The sequence below is a fragment of the Coenobita brevimanus genome, chromosome 14, assembly GCF_032717465.1.
Source record: "Coenobita brevimanus isolate Jiangsu-jjx chromosome 14, ASM3271746v2, whole genome shotgun sequence".
Classification (NCBI taxonomy): domain Eukaryota; kingdom Metazoa; phylum Arthropoda; class Malacostraca; order Decapoda; family Coenobitidae; genus Coenobita; species Coenobita brevimanus.
The window spans coordinates 27,880,054-27,898,572 of record NC_136967.1 but is presented as its reverse complement, the minus strand read 5'-3'; positions in this window follow the sequence as shown (position 1 = coordinate 27,898,572).

Genomic DNA, 18,519 nt, shown 5'->3' with positions numbered 1-18,519 from the left:
GGTAAAACTGGAGAGGGGCAAATATTAACAATGAAGAATACACGTTTTCCACTAGCAAAGGGACTTTGGTAATTGATTTTATTCTTGATTTACACTTACTCTAGGTACTGGGATGAGAGAGGGACATACAAGAGTTACAGGCAGTGTGAGTGGGGGTATATCACTAATACTCTCTCGTAATATTTCTTTAGAGCTCACAGTAGTAGGGGTATGTCACTACGGAGGAATCTCTAGGCGGCACAGGCTTACTAATTGTATATAAGGAACGTCATTCATAAATATAGTTCATCAGATCTTGTTCCACACACTCGTCCTTTATTTTCTCAGTGATCTTACTCGCCCCGATATTCGCTATATTAAGTCACTGCACTATACTATACTAGGGGAAGTCACACTTAACCTAAATCACTCGCACTGTAACATCACATGTATTGATCGTGGGGATAGACGGGAACATGCCGTCGGCAATCCTGCCAGGCTAGGGGCACCGCCAAGGGGAGGCGTACCAAGAGGGCACGGGACAACTTGTAAGGGCGTCCTCTCGCATCCTGGGCTATCTGTGGCTCCCGGGCTGGGCTCAGGAGTGTGGCCCTCGAGACTGGGGCCGAATAGCTCCAGGAACCTCTGTTGTAAGTCTCAGCCAGAAGTGGGAGCCTTACGTCGTCGTAGGGACGTATGGAGATCGCGCCCAGGTGTCCTGGGGAGAATTGAGAGAGACTGCGGACTGCGGTCTCCCGCATCTAGGGGCACCGACAGAGGAGGGCTGTGGCATCGACTTCCACTGGGGCCCGTCAGGTGCATCTGCTCTAGAGCCAGATGTAGGGAGCGGAGGCCAGGGGAGGCTTTGAGGCCTGTCTGGGCCACTCTGGGATGGGAGGCCTGGGCTCATGTCTCCTGCCGGGGTGACGTCTCGCTCCTTGCCTCTTTCTGTGCACCCTCAGAGCGACAATAGGTCGTCTCACGAGGAGGGGAGCGACAATAGGCCGTCTCTACGTGGACACTTTCGGAGCGACAGTAGGCCGTCTCTACCGGAACACTTTCGGAGCAACAATAGGCCGTCTCACGAGAGCGGGAGCGACAATAGGTCGTCTCTACCGGGACACTTTCGGAGTGACAATTGGCCATCTCACGAGGAGGGGAGCGACAATAGGCTGTCTCTACCGAAACACTTTCGGAGCAACAATAGGCCATCTCATGAGGATGGGAGCGACAATAGGCCGTCTCTACCGGAACACTTTCGGAGCGACAATAGGCCGTCGCACGAGGGTGGGAGCGACAATAGGCCATCGCACGAGGGTGGGAGTGACAAAAGGCCGTCTCTACCAGGACACTTTCGGAGCGACAATAGGCCATCTTACGAGGAGGGGAGCGACAATAGGCCGTCTCACGAGGAGGGGCGCTGTCTGGAGTGTCTATAACAACTCCACCCCTAGCTGGCTCAACAATCCCACTCCGTGAAGTAGTGTCCTTCTCCTACGACGGCGACGGCGTGGTGGCTGCGTGACATAGGGGCGCACGGCCCGGGCTGACATATGTCGCTGTTGCCGGGAGTTGTTCCGACTGGTGGCGGCTACCCCGTGGGGTCCGTGTGGGGGTGTCGGCACATTCCCGGGCATACTGGGCTGTATCTTGCTTGCCCCGTTGTCGGGGGCACTATGGTATATTTCGGGGGCACTGTTCTGTAAGTCACGCATTTTAAATATTGCACATGAAATCATATGCATCACTATACAATATTTTAAGAAGTATGCATTCTAATTACAAAAGCATTTTTCGCTTGTATGTTTGTAATAATTACGTAGATCTTTGTACCGGTATCTGAAATACGATACCATGGATATATTTCCTCCCCCATCCCTCCATAAGCACAGGACTATAAGCAAAGGTACTGTACATATACGAGTACTAAGAGGTTAATCCAGCAATGATTATACCTCTGTTTTCCTGTACGGCACTGTCCCAGAATCACTGATAGCATACTTTTATATAAACCTATGGGAGTTGAGATTTTTTAAAAATAAAAGTATACAATGGATGTTACATCACTAACTGCAGACTTTGTTTATATATATATATATATATATATATATATATATATATATATATATATATATATATATATATATATATATATATATATATATATATATGCAGATAAATAGATATACATTATATTAAATCTCAGTCTTGTCATATTTACATTTTCCACAGGATTAACGTACTCAATAAAAATCCACTAAAAGCTTAAACACAAACTGTTTTGCTGAACCATAGTGACATCATAGAGGCCACTGACCGGTAGGGCTTTGGCCAAAGATATTATACAGTAGTGAGGGAGACGGCAGAAGCTTATGTCCCTGTCAAGAATTAACTGTCAAAATTGTCTGGCATGATTCCCAAGACGAGAATTTACCTCAAGTTCTGTGACAGATGGAAGTTTTGTGATATTGTAAGGCTTTCGAATCCAAGTGGGTTATTGTTTAGGAAGTAGTAGCTCGAGTATAGATCATTCCATTTTACGATACCGTGGATTCTGCATGTGATCTCGATTCAGAGAGACCAAGTGATATTAAGTGTTAATATCAAGTGGTATTAAGTCTTGAATGCCGTTACATCAAAACAGAGATTTACTGCAATAGTAAGACAGAGACCTGAGTAGGGTGCTTTCTTTGATGCAGCTGTAAACAAGGGAATTATATTTTCCCCTGTTATAAAGTTTCTTTAACTAATTGAGCTCGACTAACTCGGTTCTGATACTGGTCTGAGGCAAGCTGAAGATCCAGGATAGGTAAAAGGGTGGGAAGGTAACTGCATCAAACAGGCAACCGTTTAGGCGTCCTCTGATTCTCCGGTGTTGCTGTTAACTCACCCTTCAAAGTCACTCTCTCACATCCACCCACTCTCTTTTGATCTGGCGACAGCCTTAATGTTCTCCCAGAGTCCTGTATTTAGACGTATTTTCAGTGACAGTTTTCATTCTAGTGATGAGTGCCCAAGGACAAGGGAACTGAAACTATCGTGGTAAGGAAAATCAAGGAAGGATTCATCAGAAGAATATTGCCTCTGGAAAATAATGAGGAAATTTTGCGACTCTAGTAGATATTCAAGATTTACCCATGACCACCCGAGAAATTAACTATGGTTTCCCAGGGGAACACTGATCTAGATGTTGAGAAAGGGAAGTACCATTTATCTTCATCGAGGGGCGTCTGGAGATGTACGTGTGGAATACATTTGGACAAAAATACTCAGCACTCAGTAAGAAAGGCTTTCTATTTCCGGTGTTCAGCCTACAGTATCTGGCATTTAACCGTGTGTTATTAATTCATATATATATATTTGCAAGTCACCACAGAACTTTTGTACTAGAGGGCTGACAATTCTTGTGTGGCCCCTAGATCCCGTTGTACAGCGGTGCCAGTACTCCCCTCATCAAGTCTCGACAACCAGTGGAGAGGGACTTGCATGGCTCTGACGGCTTCGGAGATGCCTCACTGCCACCCATGGTTCCCCCGCCAGTCCCGATACAGGACCAACAAGCCGCATGGGCTCTCATAAATTTGGCCAAGAAGTACCCCGGTGAGTAATAATGAAACAAGATTATGGTTATTTAATTCATGTGGGACCTAACATTTTATACCTGATCAAGTTCTTACTATTGATTTAAATTCAGCTGCTGCACAAATATTTTGCTTTATAAATCTATCATCCTTATGAATGGACCTTTGTGTTGTAGTATATTCTTGACTGTTGCACCATACCGATAATTATGCTGCTGGAGTAAAGAAACATTAAGTGAACTACAGTGTTGACATCTCTGTGTTGAATCGTCAAAAATTTGGGTAATATGAAATTATAATACGCTCCCGAATATGAGTAATATATCGTGTATGAAATATTCGTACTGAATATGTGGGATGTCAAGGTTGTGTATTTTTTTTCTTTATGAGTGTCAGAGCAAACAGTTATTTATAATGGAACTACACCCGTTTTTAACCAGCTTAGGAATACTAATTGAGTCTGGCCTAAGGTACTGTATTATGTTATTTCGTGAGGTCAGATAGTTTGAACCATAATACCTGTGGGTCATATACATCCATGAAGAAAATAAACCAGTATATTTTTTTCAGTAATTTTATATATATATATATATATATATATATATATATATATATATCATCATCAGCCGTTTGAGTGGCTTTGGATGTGTGTGTAGTCTGTGAACCAAGTGTAATCAGCCGGCGCAAGCCGATTGGGTGCAAGCATACTTTATAGTAAGCGACACTGGTTCAACCACAGCACCCCTTGTGTCCGCCAATATATATATATATATATATATATATATATATATATATATATATATATGGAGCCTTTGTGGTACAGTGGTAAAGTGTGCGTTTTCGTACACTGGAGAGCGAGGGTTCGCGCCCTGCCAGGGTAATAAACTTTGGGAACGTTCTCCTGGCCACGTACTACATGACGGACGCAAGGGGTGTTGTGGTTGAACCAGTGTCGCATACTGTAAAGTATGCTTGCACCCAGTTGGTTTGCGCGGGCCGATTTCACTTGGTTCACAGTCTACACGCACATCCAAAGCCACTCCAACACAACAATTACACTCACAAGCACTTCTCACCCTACATACAATCTCTACCAGACAGCCTAAGCCACTTGGTAGAGATTCATTGGCTGTACCGTCCCGACTTCGGTCGGGATAGGCCGGTCCTGCGGTGGATACTCAAACGGATGATGGTGATGTTGATTATTATTATTATTTTTTTTTTACGTGTCCGACTCTGGGCAAAGGCTCAGGGCCTATTTCTTGGGGGCAGTGGCCTATCCCAAGGCCCAGTAGTCCTCCTACACCTCCACATGTCACCACGTCGGCGCTAAGACCCACCGTCCATACTAAATACATGCTAGGGCTGTCTCATACAGGACTGGCGTATTGGTATTAGCGGGGGTATTTTTACGACATGTCGGCGGTTCTTCTGGTAGATCAGTAACGTCTGATATTTATGAAATTCAAATCCTTACACTGTTCCCTGCCCCAGCTGGATGTGAACCCGGGTCCGTTTGGACTTCAGGCCAACTCTCTACCGATATGCAGCTGATACAGAAGATTTTAGATTGTCATGCGACTTACATCCATATTTCTAATTGTTTCGGAGATTCACAGCACCTCTTTCTCAGTGATTCATTGTGCATATTAGACCCTTTTTTTTTTTTTTAATCATTTTATGCGTTATTGAAGCAAACTGTGTCGTATACAAATGAGATAAGAGATAGCTGAGGTGCAGTCTTGAATAAATTGTTGTGGTGATGATAGAAAATCTTCAAAGTCACTAAGATTACAACTCTTATTAATTACAGATGAGATTGTGCTGGCAACTCTAGGACCGCTTACAAACGTTGCACTTGCCATAAAACTTGACCCTTCTTTCACATCCAACTTCCTAAGCATCTACGTGATGGGTGGCAACACAAAAGGTATGGTATTAAGTACAATTTATTATATGTTCATACAGCTGTTGGCTTCAGTTATATCGCTACCATATTAGAGAAAGTTGAGCCTTCATGTAATGAATACGAGTAATGAATAATGAATACGAGTATACACACCCCACCCTTCCTACCATTATCTGACTTGAAATAGTTTCTAAGCACGCTCTCCCATATTTCACTTAATGAAGCTGGTGTAGTAGCAGAGAAGTGGCAAAAGTACCTATAGGCTACTTAGCGGACATCAGTCTGGACCAAAATCGGAGTTGCAGTACTTGCGTCCCCGGTTATTGTGTGTGCAGAGTATATTTAAAATGTTTGCCTGGATTCGGAATCTTGTTACACAGACACATTACACTCGACGTCAGTAGTATATCTGAGGTATTTTGCAACAATGTGTGTATGAGAACTGTTTTAGCATGTGTGTGTGTGTGTGTGTGTGTGTGTGTGTGTGTGTGTGTGTGTGTGTGTGTGTGTGTGTGTGTGTGTGTGTGTGTGTGTGTGTGTGTGTGTGTGTGTGTGTGTGTGTGTTCTTACCTTACCTAATTGTACTTACCTAATTGTATCTTTACAGGAATGAGTCAAGCTCGTACTGTCCCGTGTCCTAAACCATATTTATCGTACATATCCTTAAATTTGTGAATTGTTTTGGCATACACTATTTCATTCGGTAGTGCATTCCATTGATCAATTGCTCTGTTTGGGAAACTGAATTTCCTTACGTCTTTATCACCTCTCTTCTTATGCAGTTTTTTTGCAGTGTCCTCTTGCTGATACTTCTCCATATGTTAAGTAATCATTTATGTCTATATTCTGCTTTCCTGATATGCACTTATATAGCATTATCATGTCACCTCTTTTCCTTCTCTCCTGTTGTAAAGTTGGTAGATTCAGTTTATTTAGTCTTTCTTCGTAGCTTAGGTCCCTTAAGCTTGGTATCCATCTTGTAGCGGCCCTTTGAACTTTTTCAATCTTGTCTATATGCTTTTTGAGATGAGGACTCCAGACTACGGATGCATATTCCAGGGTTGGTCTAATGAGTGATGTTATTATCCTTCTTAGCATGTCTTCATTTATGTATATGAATGCTATTCTCATATTTGCAAGCAGTGTATACATGTTCCGTACCTTCTCGCTGATGTGGTCAGCCGGAGATAGTCTGTTATTGATAATCACACCTAGGTCTTTCTCTCTTTCTGATGTGTATAGGGTTTTATTTCCTAACTTATAATCCCAATCAGGTCTTTTTCCACTTTTACCAAACCTGATTACATGACACTTGTCCACATTGAATTCCATTTGCCATGTACTACTTCATTCATGAAGTTTAATTCTTCTTGTAGCTCTTTACAAGAGTCTGTGTTACTAATTCTCCTTTGTATTTTTGCATCATCTGCAAACATATTCAGATAGCTCTCATTTCCAGTGTTACTGTTTATATCATTTATATACACTAAAAACATGATTGGTGCCAGCACTGAACCCTGTGGTACTCCACTAGTCACTTCTTTCCATGATGAGTAGTTTCCTCTTAGTACTGTCCTCATTTCTCTTTTTATGAGAAAGTCTTGCATCCAACAAAACAGTTTACCTCGAATTCCTCCTTGATGGTACAGTTTCCATAAAAGTCTTTGGTGTGGTACTGTGTCAATAGCTTTCTTGAAATCTAAATAGATACTGTCCACCCATCCTTCCCTTTCCTGTATTGTGTTTGTTACTCTGTCATAGTAGCTCAACAGATTAGTAACACATGATTTTCCTTTTCTGAAACCAAACTGTCTTTCTGTTATCATACTGTGTTCTTCTAGATGATTTACCCAAGCTTTTCTTATAAGTTTTTCTAATACCTTGCTTACAACACTGGTCAGTGATACTGGTCGGTAGTTGAGTGGATTTTGTCTATTTCCTTTCTTGAATAAGGGGACAACATTTGCTTTTTTCCAAATATCAGGTAGTTTACCTTGACTCAAGGATTTCTTGAAAATTATAAATAATGGTTTACTTAACTCCTTTGCACATTCTCGTAATACCCAACATGAAATTTCATCAGGACCACTTGCTTTTCCTCTGTCTAATCTACTTAACTCCTCCTGTATTACTTTTTCTGTTATTTGTATATCAGGTAGTATGTGTGGACATGCGTGTTCCACATAGTCCCTCTCAAAATTTTTTTCTTCTGTAAAAACTAATTGGAAATTCTTATTTAGTGCTTCACAAATATCTTTCTCTTGGATATAAGTGATTCCCTCGTCCGTAATGGATTGTATTATATCTTTTACTTTGGTTTTGCTTCTGATATAGCTGTAAAACAGCTTTGGTTGATCACTACTTTTATTTATTATATCCTCCTCAAACTGTTTTTGGGCTTCCCTCCTTATTCTTGTATAATCGTTTCTTTCCTGTTTGTAATTATTATACGCCCTTTCACTATTGTGTCTTCTGTATCTATTCCACAACAAATCTCTTCTTTCTTTTGATTTTTTACATTTTGTATTGAACCATTTCTGTATTTTCTTATCTGCTTCTTTGTGCTGTGGGATGATGTACTTCTGGACTCCTATTTCATAAAATTCACAAAAATTTTTATATACGGCATTTAAATCTTGTCCTTGTGCGTGTGTGTGTGTGTGTGTGTGTGTGTGTGTGTGTGTGTGTGTGTGTGTGTGTGTGTGTGTGTGTGTGAAAATACTGTGCTAGCAGCTTTGTGCGAATATGGCAATGGCCTTACCAGATTCGTAAAGTTAGAGGATTATAACAGTAGCAGTTTTGTGTCCCTATGTGATACTTTTTGTAGGTTTTTATGTACGAAGAATATTTTTAGTCATCACTTTGTGCAGATTCGACGGCCGAATTTAACTTCTGCTCTGACCCTGAGGCAGCCTACGTGGTGCTGGAGGAGACGCTCATCCCCATCCACCTCATCCCCTGGCAGGCCTGTCGTTACGCCGTGTCCATACCTTACGTGAGACCTGCACATCCTTATGGGTTTGCTATCCTATTCTCCAAAGCTTAAAAGAGGCTGTCTGACACCTCTTCCTTGCCTGTATGTTTCTGCATCTGGCACGTTAATACTCTCATGCATAGTAATTTCTCAATCTGTGTCGATGTATAAGAGACTAAATAACATGCAAGAGCATGTTAAAGCTTGATATGCAATATGAAACGTTAAGAGGTGTTAGAATGTGTGAATGTTAAGGTTTAATGTACAAAATCAGCCAGTAAGAAGCTTTAAAAGTCTCCTGAGCTGACGAGAATACGGGTCTTTTTGTTATGATTAAGAGTAGGCTTGGCTACCACTGTTATGTACTGAGTCCTTCTTGCTCTACATCTGGTACCTTATTTTCGAACTTATCACATGCCATTTTAACACCTCGATGTACTTTGTAGACCAGAAACCCTATTCATAAAGGACTTGACAAATTTTAAAGAAGAACAGGTCAGCACAGAAGTGAATTACAGTATATATATAGAAATCGCTAGTTTGGTCCAATTCTTCACTTAAATATTAATTTGAAATTAGATTATAAAGTCTTTGGAAGCTGTATGATTAAAGGTAAACGGAATAACAAGATGTTCGAGTGAAGATAAATTGAGGTCAAGAAAATTTATGTTTATGGTTCTTATATCTGAACCATAGCTGCTGCTTCCGTGTGCTCTGTTCTGTATGGTTCTCGTCTGCTGTTAATAAATTCATTTCTTCATGCACCTTGATATTCCGTTACCAGTTTGTAATAGTTGCTGCCCGTGATGTTCCTTAGTAGTTTTTGGCTTTCCCTTACGATGATTCGAGGCAATTACTATGCTCAGGTTGCAAGCCCACCAGTCTTTGTTCCACTGCTTGCTAACTCCAAGGCATTGTATCTGAGGCCAAATTAAAGGCTTTTTTTTTTTTTTCAGTAGTTCCTCAAATTCATCTTATATTCAACGATCAGGATTTTGTAAAGAGCTTAACTGAGCTGGAAAGGGCTGCTTGGAAGAGCTTCATGGTTTTTACCAAGAATTACCTAGGAAATTTTTGAGCATCGAATTATGAGGAGCTTGTGGACAAGATTTTGAGGAGTTACTATGACCTCAGTGCTCAAATGTCGCTGAAGATAAATTTCTTCCATTCTCATTTGTCTTCACTCTGTTTAATCTTGGCAATGTCAGTGATGAACGTGGCGAAAGGTTTCACCACGAAATTGTCATAAAGGAGAGCCGATATCACGGCCGATTCAATCCAGACATGACGAGCGACTATTGCTGGACTTTACAGCGAGAGAGTATTTGCTCCTACAAACGCAAAATGCAGAGGCACTTGTAATGTGCAAAGGTTATGATGTTTTTTATATATATCGGTTTGTTCTTAGTATATGGCTTAAATTAAAGACGAAGTATATTATTATTGTAACAATATATAGACTTATTGACACATTTGACGAATTTGCATGTTTCATGGAATTTTCCCTCATGATGTAGTACGTCAAGGTTACGAAATAGCCAAATTTTAGGGTCAGTTTAGAAATTGGGGATAACAAATTAGTTAGAAACAGGTGAGAGTAAGTCAGAACCAATTTGGCCGTTGACCAGTGATCTATATCTGCTTACTCAAGTGAGAGAATCCCAAGAGCGGCTTAACTCCCACCCCCACCCCGCCAGTCATATTTGCTGGGTTAGATTATACAAACCATCTAAGTAATGGCATAAATTACCTTATGTTATGCTGGTGTTTTTAAGGCGACTTCTCGTCCTGAAAACACTAGCGACTGAAGCGGGGTCCTCTTTCCGGACCGGAAGTAAAGCACCCACAAAGGAACAGGACATAAAAACCAGGCAGTATACCTTAACACATCTATTGCCTTAATTCTAACTGTTACAATAAAACACAGAGTGATATTTGAGATACAGGGGACAGGGACACAGAGTTAACCTTCAGCACCACAAGATACAGTCACACTTAGTACACAATACAATGCACATACATTGATGTCTTGAATTATATATGTTATTATCCGTATGTCACTTTTAGGAAGGATATACACTGAGTCAACAACAAAGGGAATAAGCAAGATTGGAAGTCCGTAGGGGAAATACTACTCTAAATAAGACAGGGTGCGGATCGCGACACTTGACAGTCACTTAGTCGCGGCGACACTTACATACGGGCTTTTAATCTACTCGCTCACCCTAGTCGCTATTCATTCACAGAAAGTTCTTTTACTGGGGGGACTCATATAATTACATTAAGGTTCATTCTCTGTCCTGCCGGGCACTGAGTTCTTTTGGACTAATAGTAACTGTTACTGGTTTTACACTGGTCTTCACTCGGTCACTGTTCACTGTTATTTCCCCTGGTTTGTTCTCGGCACAAGGGGCGTCACTATTTACCTGTATCTCCTGGGTAATGTTCACTCCGTGACAGGGGCGTGAGGGGAGAACCCTAGGGGGACCCGGCCTACAGAGGGCCAGGTATTACCTGCGGGGGAGTCACTGCCCGGGTCACACTCGTCGGTGAGATGCAGGGAGGCCCTCCTGTCTGGGCGCCTCAACCTGAGAGGTGGCCCTCGAGTTGGAGCCTCGTCGGTGGGGTGCAGGGAGGCCCTCCTGTCTGGGGGCCTCGACCTGAGAGGTGGCCCTCGGGACTGGGGCCGAACAGCTTGAGGAGTCGGGCCTGTCGTCTCAGGCTCCGTGGGGTGAGGGAGCCTGGGTCGCCTTCGTCGGGAGCTGGTGGGTCTGGCCTGGGGATCCTGGGACTGCGGACACCTATGGGGAGAGGCGCCGACAGGGCTGGGCTGTGGCAACTTCTCCGTCGGGTCTCGGGCAGGAACAAGGATCTCCCAGGCGTAGGAGGTAGGTCTGATATCGGGCCTTGCCACCACTCTAGCGACACCTCCGGGGCAATATTCCCGGGTGGTGACGAAGGGCTCCTACAGGGGGAAGAGGCAGGAGAAGGACTCACGTAGCCCGTGTCCTCTCCGGTACATCCTGAGGCCGGAGCCTTGGGTCGCCTTACCCTGGTACGTACTTTGACTGTGGCCGTGAGCTTACCCGTCGTACAAGGAGCAACTGAAGGGTGTACAGGGCCGCTCCTTCCTTGCCACGTATAGGGACCGTCGGCGCGGTGTTGCTCCCGTAGTATGGGAAAAGCAGGAGTAGGGGGCACAGAGGCCACACTCCGGTACGTACTGAGGCAATCTTCATGGGCTTCTCTACCCTGGTACATGCTTCGGCCGGAGCCATACGCCTACCCGCCTTACAAGGAGCAAATGAAGGGCGTACAGGCCTGCTCCTTCCCCGCCACGTATAGGGGCCGTCGGCACGGTGTTGCTCCCATAGTAGGGAAAAGCTGCACGTATGATAGCAGGGGCTCTTTACCCTGGTACATACTTTGGCCGTAGCCGGGAGCTGATCTTCTCGACAAGAAGCAACTGAAGGGTGTACAGGGCCGCTCCTTCCCCACCACGTATTGGGACCATCGGTGCGGTGTTGCTCCCGTAGGAGAGAACAGCAGGAGAGGGATGCACTGGGGCAACTCTCTCTCTGGGGTGTACTAAGGCCATAGCCTTGGGTCTCTCTACCCTGGTACATTCTTTTAGGCCATAGCCTTGGGTCTCTCTACCCTGGTACACTCTTTTAGGCCGTAGCCTTGGGTCTCTCTACCCTGGTACACTCTTTTAGGCCATAGCCTCGGGTCTCTACCCTGGTACACTCTTTTAGGCCGTAGCCTTGGGCCTCCTGCCCTTGGGCCTCTTGCCCTAGAGGGTGTAACAATTGCCGCCAATATGGTGTTATCTGGGACTGAATCTGGTTCAGTCCCACCCCAGTTCTGATGATGGTTGTCCCGCCCGCAAGGTAGTTGACTTTCCCCGGTCACCTGGTGTTGAGGCAGTTGCGGGGAACAGGGGCTCAGGACAGTAGTGTCCCGGTGACCCTCTTGACCTGGGTCACCAACTCCACCGTTGTATCCTCCTGGGGTGGTGGTGTGATAGCGGCCCGGTGGTGGGGTAGGGGGTGGCGAGGTGGGAGGTTCGGTGGCGGGCATTTTACCACCCTCCATGGTGTATAAGTCACGAACCCGTGACTGGAGGTGGTATGTGGTGGAGGTGGATGTCTGGTGGGCCAGGGTGAGGTGTTGTAGGAGCCTGACCCAGTGGTTGGTGAAGGTGTTAGGCTCCTGGTGGGGGTTGAGAGTGAGCCGGAGGGAGGATGGGTGGTCGGTCCGGCGTAGGAGGCGGAGAAGGTGGGGGGTCCTTCGGATTCTGACATGTGGGCGGTCATGGGGTAGCCAGTGCACCCTGGTGACTAGCATCTCGGGGAATGGTGCCTGGTGAGGAGATAGAAGTTGAATGCTGGAGAGTGACAGGAGATTGGCGGTTTTATGGGGGATGGGTCGGTGGGAGGAGTGTTGTACCTTGGGGAATTGGGACTTGGGAGGATTCCATCATGCTTGGTGGAGGGGGAGGGTTATGGGGGAGGTGTTTGGGGTAGGGGGGGTTCGTGGTGGTGGGTGGTGGGATGGGCGTGCAATGGGAGGTGGTGTTGGGGTGTATCTGGAGGGTGGGCGTGAAAGGCGTCCTGATTTGGTGGTGGTGGTAGTGAGTGTGGGTGTGAGTGGTGAGGGTGGTTGTGCACGTGGTGGTGGTGAGGGCGTGCAGGCGTTAGGGGGGGAGGCGAGTGGGGATGCGGTGTGGCGTGTATAATGAGAATGGTCATGGGGGAAGGGGGGTGGTGGGTGTACAGGTGGTAGGGAGTTGAGTGGTGAGGTGTGAGGAGGTGGTGGCTTTGGGCAGTGGTGGTGATGTAGGTGGTGGAGGCGGTGTGGTGTGGGAGGTGGTGGGTGGACAGGTGGTAGGGAGGTGAGTTGTGGGCTGTGAGGAGGTGGTGGTGGTGTGTCGGGATCGGGTGTGTTGGGGGGTGGGCTGGACGTCGGTGAGGTGGAGGGTGGGGGTGAGAAGGAGTAGGAGTCTGGGGGGTAATTCTCGGAAGGGTCGGTATGGACAGGTCTGTGGGAAGAGGTGCGGGGCGCGTGGGTGCGGGGGTGGTCATTGTTGGGTGGGTGGAAGGGTCGCACGTGGCGATTTCTGTATGTGCAGTGTTGTCCTTGTTGGTCAATGATTACTTGGTAGGGGTTGGGGACTCGAATAATTTTGAAGGTGCCATTGAGTCGGGGGGAGGTCTTGGTGGGGGCGGGAAGGTGCGCAACGACTACGGACTGACCAGGTTTGTATGGGTTGGAGTGGTTAGTATCGGGCGCCAGGTCTTGTTGAGTGTGTAGGTGGTGGAGGTGGCGTTTGAAGTGGTGGAGAGGGTCGGTAGTGGAGGGCGGGGTGGGTGGATGAAGGTGGTGGTGGAGGGGTAGGAGCAGCGGGGTTTCCCCGAAAACTCGTTCATGTGGTGTTATCCCATCTTCTCATGGGCATGTATTTAGGCCCCATTGGATAATCTTGATGTGGGCAGGCCAATCATCGTTCCCTGTTTGCATAATGCGGGTGCAGACCTGGTTCATGAGGGAGCGATGGCTCCTCGCAGATGCTGTTACCTTGGGGCCAGTAGGGGGATGAGTGGGAGATATGGTATCCAAATATATTCGCCAGTTCTTCCCAGACTTTGCCAGTAAATTCTGGGGCATTATCCGAGTGCAGTGCTTGGGGAATGCCAAAATAGGGGAAGACATGGCGGGTGAGGGCATCGGCGACTGATACTGCACTGTGATCCTTGGTGGGGCATGCGATGATAAACTTTGAATACACATCCACGAATGTGATAATGTATTTGTACCCTGCTTTGGGTGTGAGGGAGCCGACGACGTCTAGGGAAAGTAACTGCCAACGTTTCTGCACTGTTAATTTTCCTGAAGGGCCGGGTGTGCGAGTGATGTCCTTTCCCAAAGCACAGGCTCGGCAGGATTGTATGATGTTCTTGGCAATGGTGGATGGGTTAGGGGTCCAGTACATGTCACTAAAGACTTGTAGGAGTTTCTTAGTCCCCAGGTGGATGCCATTGTTGGCGTGGAGGTGCAGCATAGTGTCCTGGGCGGTGGTAGGGCTTAGGACGATGTGTCCGTTGGGATCGAACAGGTGCTCGCCGTGAAGGTGGAGTTTGGCGAATGTGTTTGGCGGGATCCAGGTAGGGCGTTGTTTGTTGTGCGACATTTGGGTTAGGTCTGGCTCTGCTAAAATTGCGTTGATTGGTAGACAGGACAGGGCGTCGGCGTTTGTGTGGAGCTTGCCTGGTCGGTATGAAATCTCGAAATCGTACTCCTCGAGTGTTTCTCGCCATCGTATGAGTTGCGCGTTGGTGGTGTTTGACTGACGTAACCACTGTAGGGATTGGTGGTCTATAATGACTATCACATGGGGGCCTGAGATGTAGGAACAGAAGTAATCGATGGACCAGATGATTCCGAGGCACTCTCGTTTGGTGGCCGCATAATTTCTTTCTGCAGGGTTTAACCCGCGCCGTCCTGGTGACGTGAATTAACGTGGCAACATTGCAAGGTCCCTAATTTGCACAATTTTCCATTTTCGCGAGTGATTTCGCGAGTGATTTTTGGCGCGTATACACGGGACACCTTCCTCTATTCCTCTACAAGGTGCCAAGCAGGAACAATGCCTTACACCGCATAACCTCTCCCCCCCCTGGCACGCCACTGTCTTGGCAATTCACCTGTTACCAGTGACCTGGCCAATAAAGACATTCAGGGCCAGAGTGATTCCCCAATCAATGACAATGTGGAGGACAAAGTTTACATAGCATTAGAGGAAGAAACAGTCAGAAATGATGATCAGGTAATGTGGGAAAAAAAAGGTCATGAATGGTGATGAGTGAGTGAAACAATGCTTATAATGCCTATATTTCTGTTTGAAAACCAATATACTCTTGTACTACATATAAATTCGTACCAAGTAAATAAATAAATACTGTTTATCAGTGGATAAAATAGTTACCCTCCCATAGAACTCGTTTTCGTTTTCTTTGGTGTCAGCCTGTTAGAAAACCCAGTCAGGTAAGGAAGTACTCGCACCTAAATCCAGTATTTTAAATCTCAGGTGAGCAATTTCTCTATGAATTTTCGATGTTTCTCACCAAAAGCGGATGTTTGAGCCAAAAAAAAAAAAAGGTCCAAAAACGTCGAGATGGGGTGGGTTAAGGTGCGGCTGGCACAGGTGATGATATGCTCGTGGCCGTTTTGCACTTGGGCAAGGACAGCCCCTATGGCAATGAGCGAGACGTCGGTATATAGACGGAATGGGAGGTTGTAATCTGGGAAAGTGACGACGGGGGCAGAGGTTAGCTTGGACTTGAGGGTGGTGAATGCAGTTTTCCTTGGTTCGGTCCATATGAATGGTTCGCCTTTTTTTGTTAGGTCGTGTAGTGGTTTGGCGATCTCTGCAAATCCTTTTACGAACCATCTGTAGTATGGAGCTAGGCCTAGGAAGGCTCTAGTTTCGTGTATGTCGCGAGGTAGAGGGATGTCGGCGATTGCACATAGTTTTTCTAGGTCAGGGGAGATGCCTTCAGCGTTAATTAGGTGTCCAAGGAAAGAGACTGATCTTTTGGCCAAGACGCGCTTTGTTGGTTTCAGTTTGAGCCCGGCCTGGCGTATGTGTTGGAAAACCTGTTTGAGGAGGTGGAGGTGGTCGGCCCAGGTGTGACTGAAAACGATGACGTCGTCTAGGTACGCCAAACAAGTCTCCCAGGTTAGCCCACTTAGAACAGACTCCATTAGGCGGGAAAATGTGGCGGGGGCATTGCGGAGTCCAAAGGGAAGAACGTTGAATTCGTAATGCTTCCCATTCGATGTTGAGAAGGCGGTCTTGTGCTTGTCGTCTGGGGGAACAGGGACTTGCCAATAACCTGATTGCGGGTCTATGGTAGAGAACCAAGTCGATCCGTGTAGGGAGTCAAGTGAGTCGTCAATCCTGGGTAGGGGCATAGTGTCTTTGATAGTAACATCATTCACTCTGCGGTAATCGACGCAAAAGTGCATGGTCCCGTCTTTCTTTCGCACGAGTACAACAGGTGAGGATCACGGGCTAGTGGAGTTGGAGATAACACCGGCATCAAGCATATCCTGGACCTGCTGGTCTTCTTCTGCCCGTTGTTTCGGATTTTTTCATCGTGATGGTTGGCAAATTGGAGGTCCGGTCGTGTTTATCTCGTGGCTGAGATAAGTAGTGTGGCCAAGGTCTGTTGGGCCGGAGGAGAATAGGTCCTGAAAGTCCAGGAGGAGTTGTCAGAGGCTGTTGGTTTGGGAAGGGGATAGATGTGACGGTAAGTCGGGGAGAGTGGGATGATCGGGGGGTGGTGCTTGGCATGGTTCGGCTTCTTCCGTGTCGCCAATGATGAGTCCTCGTGGTAGAGTTAGTGGTGTTGTGGCGAGGTTTGCGATACGGATCTCATGGGCATGTGGGGGAAGGAAGGTGGGGGACACTAAACAGGAGGAGAGTGGTCCAGTGGGTATGGATGGTGAAAAAAGGAGGGAGGTACCTGAAGATCTGTTAAGTTTTACCCAAGCTTCGTGGTGGGGTGGAATGGTGATTGAGGAAGCGATAGTGGCAGGAAAAGATGGGGAGGGGTCCAGAAGATGTGTAGTGGTGGGTGGTGATGGAGGGGGATGAAATGAGGTGTTGAGTGAGGTTGGGTTGGGGTCATATGTACAGGTGGGTTGGGACAGGTGGGTGTCCGGGGAGTGTGTGTCTGTGTGGTGTGGGGGAGGTGGTGTTGTTCTTCTTTTTTCTTCCAGATTTTTTTTTCATGTTGATTGATGCTTGGTCGGGGCGGGCTGGACTGAAGTGGAGGCGGCGCTGATGACAGTCAATGGTTGCGTGGAGTTTTTGGAGGAGGTCCAGCCCAAGATATCCATCATATTGATTACAGGTGGAATCGAATATGATGAATGGGTGGTTGGTGGATACTCGTTGGTGAGTGTTGGTTTGAAGGGCCCGTGTTTCCCCACGGATGGGTAGGGGGCCATCCCCCGCATCTACGAGGTTGGCTGAAGTGGGGAGAAGGGGGCTGAAGGCAGAGGTGTGGCGGGAGTAGAAGTGGGAGTAGAGGCACGACCTGGCTGTTCCCGTATCTACCAGTAATCGTGCCTTGACCCCGTTCAGCCAAATCTTGTTGTAGACTGGGGGTCTGTAGCTGTGTGAGGTGGCCCCCGCCACCGTGGGGAGGTGCGGGGTCGGGCCTAAAAATCCATCTGCTGAGGTTGGGTGTGGTCGTCCTGTTCCTCGTCATCCGGTCCTGGGTAGAGTAGTAGTGGCGCGTCATCGTCTAAGGAGGAGACTTTCTTGCGCCCCTGGTGAAAGTTCCTGTGCCTGCTTGCCTTGAGCTGCTTTCCTATGTCGTGCAGGGGGCAGGTGCAACTGCAGGCCGTGAACTCCCAAGGATTAATGGTAATCAGGTTGCCTTGTTCCTTGGGGTTGGGGCGTTTCTTCTGCGGGTAAGTCCTGGGCACAGTAGGAGGTGGCTCTGTAGGTGGCTGGTGAGGCGGCGGCTAAGGTTTTGGTGGAGGGTTGTGGTTTGTTGGGAATCTTGTCACCGCATGAAGAGGTTGTGGTATGGGACGGGCAGCGAGGAGACGTCAGATGAGTTGCAGGTCCTGGTCCATGTCCCCTGAGGGATCATAGATAGAGAAGTGCTCCCTGACTGTGCTAGGGAGAATCCTCAGCAGGGCATTAAATGTGTGTATATCTTGGGCATTTGTAGTTGCCTTGGGATAAGCGGCGCTGACGAGGCGCCGAGCCTGGACGAATGTGTCATCTAGGTTACCATCGTAGGTGAGGGCGTCGAGTTGAGAGAGAGCGACAACTCTGCCTATGGACGGCATGAAAGCCTGTCTCACAATTTGTGAGAATTGGTCCCATGTCAGTACTGGGACGATTTTGGGTGCGACAGTGGCAATTATTTTACCCAGGTTAGGCAATGTGACTGCCATCTTTTCTTTGTCCGAGTCGAACCCTATGTCTTGGAGGGGTTTGACTATATCTAAATACACTTCAATGTCACATTGGTCCGGGTTGAATCTCGGCAACT